Source organism: Cetorhinus maximus, chromosome 4, assembly GCF_964194155.1.
Source record: "Cetorhinus maximus chromosome 4, sCetMax3.hap1.1, whole genome shotgun sequence".
Classification (NCBI taxonomy): Eukaryota; Metazoa; Chordata; class Chondrichthyes; order Lamniformes; family Cetorhinidae; genus Cetorhinus; species Cetorhinus maximus.
The window spans coordinates 44,692,094-44,706,389 of record NC_135882.1 but is presented as its reverse complement, the minus strand read 5'-3'; the positions used below and the strand labels follow the sequence as shown (position 1 = coordinate 44,706,389).

Below are 14,296 nucleotides of genomic sequence, written 5' to 3'. Positions count from 1 at the left end.
AGTATTTTCCTAATAACTGATGTCAGGCGAACTGGCCTGTAGCTCCCCGTTTTCTCTCTCCCTCCTTTCTTGAAAAGCATTGTAACATTTACCAATTTCCAATCTCATGGGATCGTTTCCGAATCCAAGAAATTTTGGAAAATCATAGCTAGCACATCCATCTCTTTTAGAACTTGAGGGTGTAGGTTATCAGATCCCAGGGATCAGTTGGAATTTAGTCCCTTAAGTTTGTCCAATACTTTTTCCTCTGCTGATATTAATTTTCTTAATTTCCTCACTCTTTGTAGCCCCTAGGTTATTGTCAATTTCTGTATGAAACTTGTATCTTCTACTGTGATGACAGACAAAATATTTGTTCAACGTCTCTTGTCATTTCCCCATTCCCCATGATAATTTCTCCTGCCTCTGCTCCTCAGAGATCAATATTTATTTTAGCTACTCTTTCTTTTTATATATAAAAGTTCTTACAATCTGTTTTCATATTTCTGGCTAGTTTACTCTCATATTCTAATTTTTCCCCTATTCATCAACTTTCTGGTGGCCCTTGGCTGGTTTGTAAAATACTCCCAATCCTCACACTTAGTACTTTGTGTTTTGCTAGATTGTAAGCCTCTTCTTTCAATCTAATACTATCCTTAACTTCCGAGTATGCATGAATGGATCTTTCTTGCTGAGTTTTTGCTTTTCAATGGAGTGTATTATGTTGAACATTTTTGAATTGTTTTGTCAAATGTCTCCCACTGTTCATTTGCCTCCAAATCTTTTAGTCTATTTGCCCAATTACCTGAGGAAGTTCTTCCCAAATATTTACCTAATTGGCTTTGTTTAAGATTCTTGTTTGTGATTAGAGTATGTCACTTTCAAACATAAAACAGAATTCAATGGTATTATGATCACTATTTCCCAGTGGATTTTTCACTATAACATTACTAATTAACCCTGCTTCTTTACACAATACCATATCTAGGTCCAGGAAAACTTAATCACTGTCTTGTAACATTTGTAATGTTTTGACTATTAAAATTATGTTACAAAGCTTATTTCCTATGCTAAGTTGCTCAGCTAGTCAGTTCAGGACAGTGGGGAGAAGATTTTTCCAAAAAATCTCTGAGCAACCTCATTTGTCCCTGTCTCTTACTTTTAGAACTTTTGCACAATTAGTTGATTTTTTACATGTCCTTAATAGTACCTCACTGGTGATCTGATCAGCTGTTTTCCTTCTTACCTCCAGCTCTTACCTGTTGCCACTTAATGAAACTGAAATTTGAACCAATAAGTTGAAGAGAGTGTCTGTGTGGGTATGCCTGCAGATTGTGGTCAGTGGCAAATGGATGGTGCTCGCTACTCATTTCATGTACAGTTACAAACACAGACTTGCTGTGGCCTTTTGAATGGCAACTTCTGAAGCAGTGTGCCACCCACCACTGGGGATCTGAGACATATGTGAAAAGGGCAAATAGCAGCATATTTCTTCAACCAACCAGAGTGACTCATGCAAGCCTGATTTTTACCTGGGAGTTAAGTTCCACCTGGAGAGGATAGTACAGTAATGAGGAGGGGAACCTGGAAAAACAGTTTCCTGTATGTCTCCAGCTTCTAAATGCAGGGCTCTTTTAAATGTTTTTCTTTTTGTTTCTCATCCACAAACAACCTGATTGACAGGTAGGAGACCTTGCAAGTGAGGAAGCCTGCTTTACATGGCTGCAGCTGAGGAGATAAAGTAAGTTTAGTAGTGGGAGGCCATTTGTGGAAATGGATGCCTTGGTCAGATGGTGGTTGGGGTGTGACTGCGTCCAATGAATATTGCGGGGGTGGTGGGGTGGTGGAGCAGATAGAGCATGTGGGTGGAGGGTTGGGGTGTTTACTGGGCAGTTGGGCCGTTTACTGGGCAGTTGGGCCTGGAGGAAACAATTCTGCTTCTCCTGGCCCTCAAACAGTGCTGTGAAGACACGTATCTCATGGATTTAGCCATTTTCATATTCTTTCAGCTTCCGTGTTTCCGGAGGCCTGGGATTTTCAGTGGACATGAGTTAAAAATAAAATAACTATGAAAATGTATAACATGAGTATAATATTTAAATGACTAAATGGATTTATGCGACTGGATTGGTTATCTTCCCCTGACCATGACTACGGTAAAACTGAAAATGCATTTTCATTTTTTCCACATTTAACTGCACTTGTGCTGATACCCGAAGTTGCAATCTGACTTACTCTTAAATGAGCGAGTGCTGTTAGCCTTATTGTTATTTCTAACACAAAATCTGTGCCATTTATTTAACAGCCAGTGAATTTAACTGACAAAATTTAACACAAATAAATACTCATAGAATAACAAAATGTTTACAACATAGAAAGAGGCCATTTGGCTCGTCATGTCCCTGCTGTCTCTTTGCAAGAGCGAGTGACCTAGAGCAACCGTACCTCCTTTTCCCATAGCCCTGCAAATGTTTTCTTTTCAGATAATGATCCAATTCCCTTTTGAATGCCATGATTCAATCTGCCTTCATCAGACTCTCAGACAGTGCATTCCAGATCCTAACCAGTCGCTGTACAAAGGCGTTCTTCAGGCCATCATTGCTTCTTTTGCAATTACCTTAAATCCATGTCCTCTCGTTCTCAATATTCCCACCAAGGGAACAATTTCTCCCTATCTACTCTGTCCAGTCTCTCATGATTTTGAATACCTTCAAGTAATCTCCTCTCAACCTCATCTTCTCCAAGGAGCACAGCCCCAACTCCTCCCATCTTTCTATGTAACTGAAGTTCCACATTCCTGGAACTATTCGCAAGAATCCTTACTGCACCCTCTCTAATGCCTTCACATCTTTCCTACAGCATAATGCCCAGAACTGGCCACAATACACCAGTTGAGGCCAAACAAGTGTGGAATACAGGTTAATAATAACTTCCTTGCTTTTGTACTCGATACCCCTTTTTATAAAAGTCCAACATCCCATATGCTTTATTATTTACACTCTCAGCTGTCCAGACACCGTCAATGATTTGTGCACTTGTACCCTTGGTCCCTCTGCTCCTGCACCCCTTTTACAATCGCACCCTTTATTTTATGTTGTCTCTCCATGTTCTTCCTATTAAAATGAATCACTTGCATTAAATTTCATCTGTCACTTGTCTGCCCATTTCACCAATCTATGTTCTTTTGAAGTTTAACATTATCCGTCTCACACTTCAGAATATTTCCAAGTTTCATGAATCGCTTTCTTGTCTATGCTGTTGTTTTCCCAATGCCTATGAATATCCACACAGACAGACAGACAAACATACACATTCTTTAATTTGGTCCCCTTCCACTCATTTCTTTGTTGCTACTGGTCTATTTTTGCTGTCTCTTTTTTTTCCCCCCAATTTGGTCAGCAGATTGCCAATGAAGGGATTAATTTGATCAAGAGTTTCAGACTCTGTCTCAAGTTGCAAGGAGGTATCCAGCAAAGGCTGCAGGCTGGGATCATGGAGGGAAAGTGATGCCGGAAGTGAGAATGATACAAGAGTCAGTTTTAATGATGCATGATAATTTAGCATCCCTCGAACCATTGCTCTTGCTGTTTCATTCAACACATGGATTGCTGCCACATGGATGCTCTCGACCTTTCTCTACAGCAGCATGACTCATTCTCTGAGTTCCACAGTTCCATTTCATCTTTCACCTTACCTGGCACTTTAACAAAAAACTTTATTATGACCATAGCCTGTGTTAATTGCCACGCAAACCAAATTCCAGAGGGAAACTTGGGTTACAGGCCATACCCTTCCAGGCAACACTCCCTTATAGATGTCTACGATGAAACCCAGTAATATTACACAAGCCAAACGGCTGTAACTTTAATAATGGTGTACCACATGACCTTTACCCTCTTCCACTCTACGGCAGAAACAATTTCAGAATAAAACTGCTTGCTACAGCCCAAGACTTTTCTGGCTTGACTCGATGGGTGATTCAAACTGCATCATCTCCCAACCCAGAGCTCCAGCAATCTCAACAGCTCAAACAGCTCCAGCTATCAGCAGCCACTTCTAGCTCAACAGTTATATCCAGCTATCCACTGTAACTCTAATATATCTTTTTTCCCCTTTCATCTCAGTTCCATTGTTTTCACACATCTTTGAAACTCAAACCCTTCCGTCTTTCATGTTTCCATCTTGTCTTTGCTTTTGGGTCAATAAAATATAAAATCCCACTGCTGTTTACCTGTGGAACTCCTGCAAAATGCAAACATTTTTCTTTGCACCTCTGACTCCTCCTTGATATTCAAACAAACTCTCAACCTATCTAAAAATGCAGATATTAGATCTAAGCTATTTACTTGTACCTCAAACTTAACACCTCTATCCCTTTTCATGTTTCAAAAACCCCCAAAAAACCCGACTCCTATCAAACTCTTGCCCAGCTTAATTAAAACACACACACATTTCATCATAGAATAACACAATATTCCACAAAACATTTTTAAAAACATCCATTCTCACAACTTTTCTTTCTTTCAATAATGCCAACAACCTTATAGATCCCTCTCCCCCTTTACTTTCCTTTTACCCCTAAACCCTCACTCCTTCCAATTGCACCCTTTGCTGTGATTTCTTGATCCTCTCTGACCTTCCCCCTCTCTGATGCTGAATGATCAATCCTCAGGAAAGGCCTTAGCTTCATCCCCTCACATCCCACCTCAAGAAATTTTGAGCTCAGTACAATGCTACGTTCTTATTCTGTCAATTTTGTGCCTGCACCCACTTCTTTGGCCAGGAACCACCTCTCCCCACCCCCTCACTAAACCCTTTCTTCCATTTCTAGAATTCTCATTCTACCTGGGCCCCTCCCTCAGTACTCTTACTCTTTCTAGGTCTTTTTATTGAGAGCCGTCAGTGTAATATTGACCGTCTCAATGTTTCTGCTTCCCTCCTCACTCTTACCTACTTCCCTATGAATTTGCAACACAGATGTACAATCCTGAAGTTTGCCATTAAATCTGCTGACAAGGGCAGTGCTCCTTGCAGAGACTGAAAGCCAGTTCTGGCTCCTCCTCCTACCACCCCTTGGACAGTGATCCCACCACCAAATATCAACTCAGATTCTTGTACCGCACTGACCTCATCTCCTCTTGTTATCTTCCCCCATGCCCTTAAACTTCCAAGTCCACCCCCAAGCTTACACAGTCCTCTTTCCTAAGACCCTCTAATAGGGCTGCTCTGGTAGATCTAGTCAGTTCTTCCTGTCTGGCGTTATAAACTGAGAAGACAGGTTAATAGAGTTAGTGTTAGAGAGCGAGCAAGAGAAAAGCAATTTCTGAAGACACATCACATGATTTCCTCTCACCAACTGACCAGTTACCGAAACATGGTCATAGCATGTTGTTTCCAGGTCCATGGCTTAAACCTGATTAGATTATGGCTGGATTAGTTCCTTTCTCAACCAGGTGCCATTGTCCAAAGTGATTCCATCTAATAGCTTGCTCTACACCCAGTTGAATGCACAGGCACTGTCTGGATGTTGTGTGAATGGGTCAGAAAATGGGGTCATTCACATTCCTCTAAGACAATTATCTTTGATGGGTTCTTTTAGATAGCCTGGTTCCATTTTTTATGGCTTTGTAAGCTACAGTTGTGCAAATGTTCAGCCATCTTGGGAGTAGGTCTGACAACATCTGCAGAGAGGATGATAGTTAACGTTTTGAGTCCATATGACTCTTCATCAGAACTAAGGAAAAATAGAAATGAAGTGAAATATAAGCTGGTTGAGGGGGGTGGGACAGGTAGAGGTGGATAGAGGGCCAGTGATAGGTGGAGGCAAAGAAGAGATTGCCAAAGACAAAAGGACAAAGGGGTGTTGACGGTGGTGATATTAGCTAAAGGATGTGCTAATGGTGACATTAAGGGTAGAAAGAAGGACGAGCAAGTGACAGATAGCCCTAGTGGGGGTGGGGTGGGGGGAAGGGATTGAAATAGGCTAAAAGGTGGAGATAAAACAATGGATGGAAATAAATTCAAAAATAATAGAAATAGGTGGGAAAAGAAAAATATGTTAAAAAAATATATTTTAAAAATTAGAAATTATTGGAAGAAGGAGGATCGGAAAGGGAGTGGGGATAGAGGAGAGAGTTCATGATCTGAAGTTCTTGAACTCAATGTTAAGTCCGGAAGGCTGTAAGGTGCCTAATCGGAAGATGAGGTGCTGTTCCTCCAGTTTGCATTAAGCTTCACTGGAACATTGCAGCAGGCCAAGGATGGACATGTGGGCATGAGAGCAGGGTGGTGTGTTTAAATGGCAAGCGACAGGGAGGTCTGGGTCATGCTTGCGGACAGACTGAAGGTGTTCCTCAAAGTGGTCACCCAGTCAGCGTTGGGTCTCTCCAGTGTAGAGGAGACTGCATTGGCAGCGGCGAGTGCAGTAGACTAAATTGAAGCAGCACTTCAGTTGCAAGGAGTGTTTGGGCCCTTGGACGGTGAGGAGGGGGGAAGTAAAGGGGCAGGTGTTACACCTTCTGCGGTTGCATGGGAAGGTGCTGTGGGAGTGGGTTGGGGTGTAGGGGGTGATGGAGGAGTGGACCAGGGTGTCCCAGAAGGAATGATCCCTACGGAATGCCGACGGGGTGGGGGTGGGGGGGGCGGTGAAGGGAAGATATGTTTGGTGGTGGCATCATGCTGGAGTTGGCGGAGGATGATCCTTTGAATGTGGAGGCTGGTGGGGTGATAAGTGAGGACAAGGGGGACCCTATCATAGTTCTGGGAGGGAGAGGAAGGTGTGAGGGCGGATGCGCAGGAAATGGACCGGATACGGTTGAGGGCCCTGTCAACCACCGTGAATGGAAAACCTCAGTTAAGGAAGAAGGAGGACATGTCAGAGGAACTGTTTTGGAAAGTGGCATCATCAGAACAGATGCAACGGAGGCGAAGGAACTGAGAGAATGGGATGGAGTCCTTACAGTAAGCGGGGTGTGAGGAGCTGTAGTCGATGTAGCTGTGGGAGTCGGTAGGCTTGTAATGAATATTGGTGGACAGTCTATCACCAGAAATTGAGACAGAGAGGTCAAGGAAAGGAAGGGAAGTGTCAGTGATGAACCATGTGAAAATGATAGTGGGGTGGAAACTGGAAGCAAAATTAATAAATTTTTCCAGGTCCAGACGAGAGCATGAAGCGGCACTGAAGCAGTCATCGATGTACCGGAGAAAGAATTGTGGGAGGGGGCCGGAGTAGGACTGGAACAAGGAATGTTCCACATACCTCATAAAGAGACAGGCATAACTGGGGCCCATGCGGATACTCATAGCCACACCTTTAATTTGGAGGAAGTGAGACGAGTTTAAGGAGAAATTGTTCAGTGAGAGAACAAGTTCAGCCAGACAGAGAGTGGCGGTGGATGAGGATTGTTCGGGCCTCTGTTCGAGGAAGAAGCTGAGAGCCCTCAAACCATCCCGGTGGGGGATGGAGGTGTAGAGGGGGATTGGATGTCCATGGTGAAGAAGAGGCAGTTGGGGCCAGGGAACTGGAAATTGTTGATATGATGTAGGGCGTCAGAGGAATCGCGGATGTAGGTGGGAAGAGACTGGACAAGGGGAGAGAGAATGGAGTCAAGAGAGCAAGAAATGAGTTCCATGGGGCAGGAACAGGCTGGCACGATCGGTGTGCCAGGACAGTCCTGTTTGTGGATTTTGTGTAGGAGGTAGAAACGGGCCTTCCGAGGTTGGGAGACCATGAGGTTGGAAGCTGTGGAAGGAGGATCTCCAGAGGAGATGAGGTCAGTGACAATCCTGGAAACAATGGCTTGATGTTCAGTGGTGGTGTCGGGTTCCAGGGGGACGTAGGAGCAAGTGTCTGTGAGTTGATGCTCAGCCTCCACGAGGTAGAGGTCAGTGCGCCAGACAACAACAGCACCACCCTTGTCAGTAGGTTTGATGACAACGTCAGGGTTGGACCCGAGAGAACGGAGTACGGCAAGTTCAGAAAGAGACAGGTTAGAGTGGGTGAACGGACTCAAAACGTTAACTGTATTCCTCTCTGCAGATACCGTCAGACCTGCTGAGTTTTTCCAGCTATTTTTGTTTTTGTTTCAGATTTCCAGCATCCGCAGTATTTTGCTTTTATCTTGGAAGTGGTTGTTTTAAGTCACTGAGATGCTTTAAAACTCAATCAGTGGCTTCAGCTCAATAAATAAAGTCATTTTCAATATAAAGCATGGCTACATAACAATAACATAGGAAAAAAGCAAAAAATTGCAGATGCTGGAAATCCAAAACAAAAACAAAAATAAAAATACCTGGAAAAACTCAGCAGGTCTGACAGCATCTGCGGAGAGGAACACAGTTAACATTTTGAGTCCGTATGACTCTTCAACAGAACATAGGAAGCAGTGAGCGTGGTATTATCACATACGTCTGCTGTGATGTAGTTTGTCCACTTTTCACCAACCATCACAATACATGCCTTAAGAACAAGTTGAAATCCTTTATGAATGGCTGACCCACTGTACTTTCGAGTTTGCTGCAGGCCAAATTTCTAGTTCAGTTGTTTAAGTTGCAAGAAGTACTCAAATTATGGGAGAGATTCCTTCAGAAAATCCAGCATACCCACATTCTAAACTTGAAACTTAGGTAATTCTGTGCCATGGGCCAGCTGAAGCACATTATTGCCATTCCCTCAAAATTGGGGCTTTACAATAAAGAAGGAAAATGTCTAACTATTAAAGACTGGACACTTGGAAATTTTACAAAGTGGGCAAAGACTCTACCAAGCTTCTTGCTAGGAGTTTACAGCTGAAATGAGAACCTGATTAAAACAGATGAAAAGCATTAAGCACCAAATCTGCACTTACACAAATCTCCCTACCCTCAGCAAAAAAAAAAGCAAACATCATCCACCACCTGGAGCTCTCAACATCCAAAGTCCATATGTTTTAAACTTTGGGCCGAAGTGCATCTGAAGCTCAGGTCCCGGGAGTGGGGCCATTTTTCTCATCAGTATTTTGTAAGTATTATTTCCTCTTGTTAAACATTAGGACAATGTTCTTCAGCTTCTATGGAAAAAGATCAGTACTCTTGCCACCTTTCCCAGGCCTGTCTCAGGCTAAACCAGGCTATTAGCAACTTCAGCATACTTTTAGATTCTGATGGCATACCCTCTCTTTCACAAAGACTGCATATTTCGACCTCAGCAACATGCCTGTCACCACCTTTCTCAGCCCATCTGCTGCAGAAGCCCTTGCTCTGGCCTTTGTGACTTCTAGAAACCTGTGCTCTTGCCTTTAACACTTCCAGATCCAGATATTCAATGAATTAGTGCTGGGGCATCAACTTTTTACAATTTATCTACATTGAAGGGACCGAAGGTATGGTTGTTAAATTTGCTGATGGCACAAAGATAGGTAAAAAAGTAAGATGTGAAGAGGACGGAAGGAGGTTACAAAGGGCTATCGATAGGTTAAGTGAGTGATCAAAGATATAGCAAATGGGTTATAATGTGGAAAAATGTGAAATTGTTCATTTTTGCAGGAAAAATAAAAAGTACATTACCTAAATGGTGAGAGACTGCAGCACTGAGATGCAGCAGTGCATAAATCGCAAAAGGTTAGTATGCAGGTACAGCAAGTAATTAGGAAAGCTGATAGAACATTATCATTTATTGCGAGGGGAATTTGAAATACAAAAGTGGGAGGTTATGCTTCAGTTATATAGGACATTGGTGAGGCGACATCTGGAGTGCTGTGTACAGTATCGGTCTCCCTATTTAAGGAAGGATGTAAATGCTTTGGAAGCAGTATAGAGAAGGTTTACTAGGCTAACACCTGGAATGAGCTGGTTGTCTTATGAGGAAAGTAGACAAGCTAGGTTTGTATCCACTGGAGTTTAGAAGAGTAAGAAGTGACCTTGATTGAAACATACAAGGTCCTGCAGGGTCTTAGCAGGGTGCATGTGGAATGGCTGTTTCCTCTTGCGGGAGAATCTAGAATGAGGTGTCACTGTTTAAAAATAAGGGGTCGTCCATTTAAGACAGGGATGAGGAGGGGTCAAGAGTCTTCGGAACTCTCTTCCTCAAAAGGCGGTGGAAGCATAATCTTTGAATATTTTTAAGGCAGAGGTAGATAAATTCTTGATAAGCAAACGGATGAAAGGCTATCGGGGGTAAGTGGGAATGTGGAATTCAGTTTACAATCAGATCAACCATAACTTATTAAATGGAGGAGTAGTCTTGAGAGGCCGAGTGGCCTGCTCCTGCTCTTAATTCATACGTTCGTATTCTAAAAGTCGTCTAGTAGGCTTCAACCTAACAAACTTCATAAGCTGCACCTCACCTAAAACTCGGCTGACCATTACCCATGTTCAGCCACCATGGCTCCATGCTCTGGAGTTCTGTCCCCAAACTTCACTGACTCATCACCTCTGTCTCCTCCTTTAAGATCCTCCTTAATATCCATTCTCTGGTTAGGTGTTCACTTTACAGTATTTCCATTCCACCTCAGAAAAGTGTCCCATGGCGCTTCAATGTTAAGGTTCTAAAATAAATGCAAGTTGATGCTACAGTATCCTTTCAGAAAGGCAGCAGTGGCTCATTGTGCTCTTGGACTCAGCAGTTCAGTTGTGCCAAGAACAAATTTGCAGGCAAATATAGATAAACAAATTCAAACAGGAAATAATAAACACACAACAGGTCCACCAGCAGCTTTAAAAGGAAAAAGAGTTCAATATTTTATGTGCAGAAAATTTCTATTGAAGGTATTCCACTGGAACTATTACCCTTTTAGAGATGTATGGTTGCTGATAGAGCTGTTATATATTGCTAGCATTTGTGTCAGATTTTCATCATTTGCAGTTTTTTTTTCAAAAGAATAAAAATACAATTAATTGAAGGGCCAAAATATTGTTCTAAAACATTCCAGGCATTTTAACCACCGCTCTGAATAGTTTTATTTCAGCTCACTGCGGAAATTATGTGAGACCTTCTGGAGCATGCTAGGATCCTGAAAGGAGCATATAAAGATTCCATTTTAATGGAGGGCCCAATGTGGGCAAAAACACAAATGACCCATTAATTTTGTGACCCAGATCATGCAATAGCTCATCCTGCAAAACTGATGTTGAGCTACTAGTTAATGGGATTATAGCAGGAGCAGCACAAGAGCTGTTAATACTCAAGTTGGATCCTGAAGCACAGAAGACACTCAACACATTTTACCAAATCAATAAAGTCAACAATGACACCAATATCGAAGCTTCCCACACAACTTGCATATATTAAACACTTCCAATCACTAACATTATCTGAACCTCTGTTCATTCCATGTACAAGTTTTAATGCTGAATTTAGAATCATTATACCAAGGAGAAATGTATTGCCTTTTTCAAGCCTTCAGAATTTCTCCAAGGGCTGGATTTTCGCTGAGTGGGGAAGGCTAGCGGACATTCAAAAATGACAGGCAGGACCCGGATGCGGAAATCCTGTCCCAATTTCTGACAGATCCAATTCTTGCCAGTAGGGAAAAGGAGCTGGGCATGATTCACACAAGAGCGAAGCCCGAACTCAACAGGGCCACTTGAACTCAGTGCTGACCCTATTTTGGCTGTTGCAAGGGCCTTAACTGCAGCATGGGAGCAACAAATTGATAAAGTAGACGTAAAGGCCCTTGAAGGGCACATAAGGTCTGTATAACTGTCATGATATGAAGTTTATTAAGTCCCCTGCTCTTGAAACTTATGAAACTTAAAAAAACACAGGCTCCTGCCGACACTGAATGCTTATAAAATAAAACCCTTCTGGAATGCTTTGACAGACAGGTCATCTGCTGCAGGTTAGAAAAAAGCAGGAGCATCTGGTCCTGTTGTTTCAATAGAGTTCTTTGTTGACACTTCCCCAAGGGCTATTACAATGTCATTACAAATATTTGGCTGAGTTTCAGAAGTACAATTATCTCAGCAGGGGGTTCTGAGTTCAAAGTATGATTGATAGTTTAATGAGTCCACTGAAGGATTAGCTTTGATGTGGTGTACAAATAGAAGGTTGTTTGTTTTTATAAGAAATTAACCACTTGAGATTTAAAAGCTTTAAATGAATTATATGAATGTGAGTTTTTTTTAATATTCTGTATATGAGTGAGATAAAAGCAGAAAATGTTGGAAAAACTCAGCAGGTCTGACAGCATCCATGGAGAGAGAAACAGAGTTCATGTTTTGAGTCCATATGGCTCTTCTTCAGAGCTAAAGAGTAGAAATGTGATGAAATTTATATTGTTTAAGTGGGGGTGGAGTAGGTGAAGCTGGATAGAAGGCTAGTGATAGGTGGAGGCTAAGGATAGATTCACAAAAATGTCATGGACAAAAAGACAAAGGGAGTCTTAATGGTAGTGTTAAGGGCTAAAGAAGGTGCTGATAGTGGCATAAAGGTAGGAAAGCAGAATGTGTTAACAGCAGAACTCTGAGTGAGAGCTGGATTAGATTGTTAAAACTTCATTTTTTTCATCTCCACATGGCTTCAGAGGTCTGCCACGGTGGATACTGGGTGAATGGCTATGGAGATGGCATGGAGGTATGAGAGGCCATGCAGAGAGGTTGGGGGGCAGGAGTTGGCAAGGAGGGTATGGGGCCATGGTGGTGGGAGCATGAGTTAGCATGGAAGGTATAAGGGACCATACGGGAGTGGGGGGGGGTGGGGTGGTGTGAGGCATGAGGACTGGGGGGCCCAACAGCTTTTGAAACAACTGGGACAAAGTCCCAGAGAACTGGGAAGAGCCTTTGAACCAGCCCACCTCGGCACTCGCCCCAACCCCGTAGCCACCTGAACTCTGCTTCTGGGGTCAGCAGGAGTATTTCCTTCCTGCACCCCTACCTGAATGAAAATCACGCAATTTGGGGTGCTTTTCACTGAGGCAAGTCGGAAAATTACCCAACTCAAGATATTTGCCTCAGTAGCAAAAATCTGGCCCTGAGTCTTCCTTCAGCAGAAACTAACTGGATCAAGTAAAGGGATGTATGTTTAATTCAAGGAATTGTCAACGATATTGACAAAATTAGTAACAAATATGAGAGTCTTCTTTACCATTTGCCCCCTTGAATAGTCTGCTAAGTGATGGTTAACCATACTGGAATTCAATATCCATGAAAGTTCAATATAGAATAAACTTCATGGTACTACAGGTAAATTTCAGAGAAAGTGAAAGTATGGATCAGAATCTTGAAAAATCCAACTTAATTCTAACATTTGGAGAACTATTAGTGGAACGTATTTGAGGACATCTCTAACACAACATTTAGGCTTTGTTAAAAAAAACACTTCTACAAAACAAATAGAAAATTTGCAACTACTGGTCATTTAAACATCTGCAGTTGGTCCCAAAGAACATTACATCTGCAATTCAATGCTGTATTCAATAGCACTGAGCAAAACAAAAAAAAACACAAGCTTTATTGAAGATGGTCTTTCCTAGAACTAACAGTACCTAACAACTCAATCCAAGTAGTGTAAAGAAATACGTTGAACTTCTTTCCTCCCAGTGCTTCTTGGAAGGAAGTTCAAGTAGAATGCTCTGACAACCAGGGAAACAAGGGAACATGGCAGTTCTTTCTTATTGCAACATCTCCCGTGGCATCGCACAGATGCCTTCAAACATGCAACATGCCTAAAGCAACGTATGACACCACAAAAACATTCACACATAGCATAAACACATCATGTTAACAATTATACATGACTGGACTTTGATCTTTTACCACAGAAATCTGAAGAATATTTTGTATAAATGTTCCCCCTTCACTTTGCTATAAGCTTCATTTTTTTTAGGCACAAATGACAACCATGCAACATTACCTTCCAACAATAATTAGAATCCAACAATTTTAAGTTCATTGAGCACTCAAGAAAAAAACTCAAAAACTTGAGATGAAATTTCATTTTGATAAATCATTAATATCATTACAAAAAATGGTCATTACAAAAAACCTATGCACAGAAATATAATTTAGGATAATACACCACATGTAATGAATGCAAAGCAGTGCGTGGCATCCATGACTGCCTTCTGCTGTATTAAAAACAAAGGACTCCCTGGAGAGTTTCAAGTGTGTACATTCAATATTTGACAGCATAATATGACCAAGTTCTGTCATTATGTTTATCAATTTACATCAGTCACAACTAAAAATGGCTTTGATAATCAGAATTTTCTACAAGCACGCTGCCTTCAATAAGCAACCAAGTGCAGCATTTTCTTGCCACCCATGTGTTTATGGGAAAATGGTAAATATTGAAAGACAGTCTTAAAATTAAATCCCACTTTCAGTACTGGATCCTCCTTAA

General features: G+C 41.9%; 1 protein-coding gene across 14 annotated transcripts in view; it reads right to left on the bottom strand.

The window, feature by feature from the left end:
• clasp2 (cytoplasmic linker associated protein 2) overlaps positions 1-14,296 on the bottom strand; it is a 570,512-nt gene that overhangs the window by 311,368 nt on the left and 244,848 nt on the right. The gene's annotated exons all lie outside the window — the stretch shown is intronic.